The sequence below is a fragment of the Alligator sinensis genome, unplaced genomic scaffold (assembly GCF_000455745.1).
Source record: "Alligator sinensis unplaced genomic scaffold, ASM45574v1 scaffold1584_2, whole genome shotgun sequence".
Taxonomy (NCBI): domain Eukaryota; kingdom Metazoa; phylum Chordata; order Crocodylia; family Alligatoridae; genus Alligator; species Alligator sinensis.
Window position 1 is genome coordinate 50,636 of NW_005842864.1, and position 4,669 is coordinate 55,304.

The 4,669-nt window shown below is 49.0% G+C and overlaps 1 long non-coding RNA gene across 1 annotated transcript in view; it reads right to left on the reverse strand.

Annotated features, from left to right (window-relative positions):
• Positions 1 to 4,669, reverse strand: part of LOC102379308 — a 146,001-nt gene that overhangs the window by 23,469 nt on the left and 117,863 nt on the right. Inside the window, exons 2-3 of the long non-coding RNA XR_325163.2 lie at positions 2,441 to 2,636; positions 1,323 to 1,743 (exon numbers count right to left, since the gene is read on the reverse strand). This is a non-coding gene — a long non-coding RNA (uncharacterized LOC102379308). The remainder of the gene's footprint in view (positions 1 to 1,322; positions 1,744 to 2,440; positions 2,637 to 4,669) is intronic.

The window sequence follows — 4,669 nt, forward strand, 5'->3', positions numbered from 1 at the left end:
TGCCCCTTACAAGAATACCAGCACATCTCACGCCTCTGCGGTGGGGTGTCCCCGGGGCAGCACGCCTCGCCTCGTGCTGTGCTATGGGGCTCCGGTGGCTGCCCCACAAAGTCCGGGATCCCACACATCCCACTTCTGTCACTTTGTCTCCCCAGCTAATGGAGCGCAACCCGTGCGACCGCCCGAGCCCAGGGCTCTCTTTGCAGCCTCTTTCCAGTCCGTACTGATGCCCACATCCTTGTTTTTTGCATACACGTGCACACACAATTCAGTGGTTGAATCCTTGTCTGCCACACAGGAGACCCGGGTTCAGTTCCTGGATGCTTGTGCAGAAATACAGCTGTGGAGGCACCAAACATCTGGACCCAACATGGCCTTTGTCTCAGTGGCCTAAATGGGGGGGATGGGAGGTCTGGGCAGCCTCCGCTCCTCCAAAAACTCCTGCATCAAAGGTCTGGGTGACCTCTCACGCGTACACCATGATCTGGAAGGATCAACAGTTGCCAAACACACACGAGCAAACCCACAACTGATTGTGCAACCACCAGTTGTAGTTGCTCCTGTCCTGCCTCACATGAGGACATGGATGGGCACGGACAAGTAGGTGTGGGTCAGCTGGAAATGGACCTCCTTTTGCCAGACTTCCCCTTTTCATGGGAAGAATACTCTGGGTCCAATGGATCCTGGCTTGGTCCAAAGCAGCTCTTTGCTGGACAGTCCTTGGCCTGCAAGGCAGCAGCCCTATACAAGCACTGCACTGGCTGCAAGACCCAAGGCAGTCTGATCTCAGTATATCCCAGCAAACCAGCTAGAAGGGAGGCCACTCAGCAATTCATCTCCTCCTGGAAATCACGCTAGTGCTTATTTTAGTACTTTCCCCGCATCACCCCTTGGAGACCCACCTTTTCACCTTTGCCAAGATGTGGTCCTGGCTGCACATCATCATTAAGATGCACATGAGACTGGCTGAAGGCGACCATGGGATGCAGTTAGGTGGCATCAAAACCCATTACAACGCTCAGTCCAGAGGAGCGAGCGCCCGATGGCAACGCAGAGACCCAACGCATAAAGACATTGTGCAGAGCTGTCAGCCTCGGAGTACATCCTCAGGGCACCCAAGGGAACTAGCCACCAAGACGATATGAAGCCGTAAGCAGAGACTCCAACGCGAGTTAAGTGCAGATCACCCAGTCAGTAACCAAGAGAGCACAGGCATTTAACCCCTTAGCATGGCACCCGTTTGCCCCAGCCTGCTCATTCCACCCCACTGCAAAACCATTGACCTTTATAAAGGAGAATGACAACAAAAAAAAGTTTCTGACCTCGAGACTTGACACTGAAGAGCCCGATCCTATTCGGAGGCACCGGAGCCAAATCGGACCAACTCCTATGCACTCTCTAGGTTTACACCAGCGTAAGCAGGCGCAGAATTCGCTCAGGGCTTGACTTAAAATGGAAGCTGTGCGTGCTCCTTCTGTCGACCGGCTGCCTGTTCTGCAACACCAGATCTTGCTGGATGAAGCACAAGCACTGATTCTTATTTTCCATTTCATATCTTGGGAACGAGGCGGTGGAATTTTTGTCCGAGTGATACTTCAGATCCAGAGGAAATTCCACATCAGAAGATCATGCTTAAGCTGAAACGCATCAGATTCAGCCTCCTGATAGCTCCTCCTCAAATGACAGTCTTACGGCAGGAACAAAGTGAAAAGCTCCAACGTCTGGTAGGAGATTTCCAAAGCGCTAATGTTTCCAGTGTTTCATGAAATAAAAAAAAAAAAAAAGAGTCAAAAAATGAAAAACACATTTTTTTCCCCAATATGAACTTTCACAGAATTCAATAAAAATGTGTTGGGTTTCTCCTCTGACGGCAGGGATTACTTTAGGAATAAAAAATAACACAAATGGATAAAGCTCCACAGACTCCCAGCTCTCTTGGCTTGCTCTCTGGGGGCCTGTGCCCTTAGCACAGTCTCCGTCTCTCCTTGCAGAGCATGGTCCATCCTTGCCTTTCCTCTGTTATCTCTATTATAGGAGGACTTTTCTACACCAATCTCCTCCTTTCTCTGTTAGACACCTGGTCCCTCTCTCCCAGTTCCTTGCATTGGGTGTCCCAAGGCTTGCTGGCTTGATTCCTCTTCTTTCCACTGGCAGTGCCTCTCATCTTGCTGCCTTTCTGACAGATGCCGCACACATACCAATACCTGCAAGGAAGAGTGGGACCTCCTCAAGAGACGCTTGCATGCTGACTTCTGGCATGCAAGTCTTGCTTAACCATCAAAACTTTAAAGGGAGCGACGTTTCAGGAACTTTTTGGAAAGGTGCAGCTTTGAGCAAGTCGAAATGGGAGCGAATTCAGAACCCATTGCAATGCAGCAACACGGACAAAAATCCCTGGGTCTCAGCAACAAATTAGGGATGACCCTCTTCTAATTCTCACCAGGTTGCTAGTACACATGCCTTTAAAACAGCCACGCGGCGGGCATGCTTGCATCGAACAAGGCTTTGAAGCAAACGGCGTAGTCAAAGCTTCTAAAAAGGGGCTGACTCTGGCGGTAAATAGACACGTTGGCACTTCCACATCTGAACAGGTCTTCCCCAGGTAGGGTCCACTGGAAAGCCATTGACAACAAAGCCTGTAAGAGAGAGGGAGAAAACCCACAATGTAAGAAACGCCCTTGTGCTGACAAACGACAACGTGATCACCCTGAGATTTTTTTATATAGATTTCGTAGACATTAAGGCTGGAGGGATCTCGGAAGATCATCGAGTCCAGCCCCCCACCCCAGGGCAGGAAGTCAGCTGGGGTCATAGGATCAGGAATGAGTTGCATGGATGTGTAGAAAAATAAAAGCCAGAATCGGTGTGCACTGTCAAATCTCCACTTCAAGGGCAGCCTGGTCCAAATACGAACCCCGGACTTTCCAAGAGCTGCATGAAGAGTCTCAGGACACAATATACTGTATTAATGAAGTGGGGAGGGGGGTGGGGGGGCACATCCTGCCCTCAATTTTTAAACAGGACAGGACCAGCCAGTTTAGAGGCTAGGAATACTGAGCTGCGACTACCCCAAACACCTGAAATAGTTTTAAAAACCCCAAAAAACAGCAAGCGGTAAGATTTTACACATCAACCTTCATGCAACGGCGACTTCAAAGAGAGCTTGTTTGATCTACGTCAATGCTGAAAGTAATTCAGTGCACGTGCTTTGAGATTTCTGTGGGAGACAGAAGCGTTGCCCAGTCCTGAAGCTAGCCCCATCGTGTTCGCTTCCCTTCGCCTACTGAAGTTGGAGTTGCAACCAAGCCTCAGAAGAAATTATATATACTAGCTGGCTGCTTTGCTCTCACGCTGCCGAGGCCTGTCCAGAGACTTAAAACAGCACGCGTGCATGCACACACACACGCACGTGTGCTAATTATCGATGCAAGAAACTTCAAATGCCATGCAATTCCTTCCTTTTCCGTACATAATTATTTTGAGAGCTACAGTCCTGGGATTCTCTGTTTCTCATGTCAATCATTTTCAACACCAGCATTGACAAGGCTGCCCAGTTCGGGAAGCAAACGGGGAATCCGGGGCCTAAAATAAGCCATGTGCCTTGAAACGAAGGGGTCTACTCAGGTTATATTTTGATGCGCAAAGTTGTCGGGAGTTTGCAGGAAAGAGTCCTCTGGTCTAATCCTAGCATCTTTCTTCTACTTATCCAGGGGCGTCTTGACTGTACTTTCCAGGGTATCCTGGAGCAGAATAGGCCTGATGCTTGAGAGACCTAACCCTGACATTAACCCTAGTGCCAAGGGATTTTTTTAGGCCGCTTCATTTAAAAACACATACATATTTCTTTCCCCGTTTGAGAGCGCTAGACAAGGGGCCACCAAGCCGCACGCAGCCTAGCTGGGGGGGCAACGTCTTGCCATATATCGCGTGTAGGGCTGGAGGGTGGTGTTAAAGGGTGGAGGGGGGCGTTTTAAAATCTTTCCCCAAACGGTGGCAAGATATTCTCGGCCTTTGCGATCTACCCGAACGTACGTCACGCTTCCTTGAGTTCATAACAGATGTCCCAGGAGAGACGGCTCCTGAGGTCAGTTTTTGGGGGGAGTTTTTTCTTCTTTTTTTTTTTCTTTTTTGAAGTGTTGCCTTTTTACTCCCCCAATAAAAAAAGAAGAAGAAGAAAAGAAACGAGTCCCAGCATTTCCCTCTTGTAAAATGGCTGCATGTCAGAGCCTTTCTACCTGACTCCCCCGCCCGGCCTGCCTTTAAACAGGCTCCTGATGGGGCTGGAGTGTGGATCTTTCTGTTTATTTTATACAAGTGTTCCCTGAATGAGGAAAAATAAATAGAAGGAGCAAACATATGACTCTCCTTAGTGCGAAATCCCCCTTTTTGGAGACATAAAAAGAGGCTGCCTTTGCCCCTGTTGAATGTAAATGCCTTTGAAGTGGAACTAATCATTTCAAGGATAGTTTGCGTTGTCCTAACAACGCAGCTGAATTGCAAAGCCCTGCTTTTTGTTGAAGATATGTTTTCTTTCTTTCAGCCCAACCTGATGATGATATACTGCTTTCACGCTCTGTCCTCCTGCATCGTAAATCTCCAGCTCCCAGCTCCCAAAAAATCTCACTCTCACATGCCAGCGGGCGACTGACTGCTTCTCAGGACGCCGTCC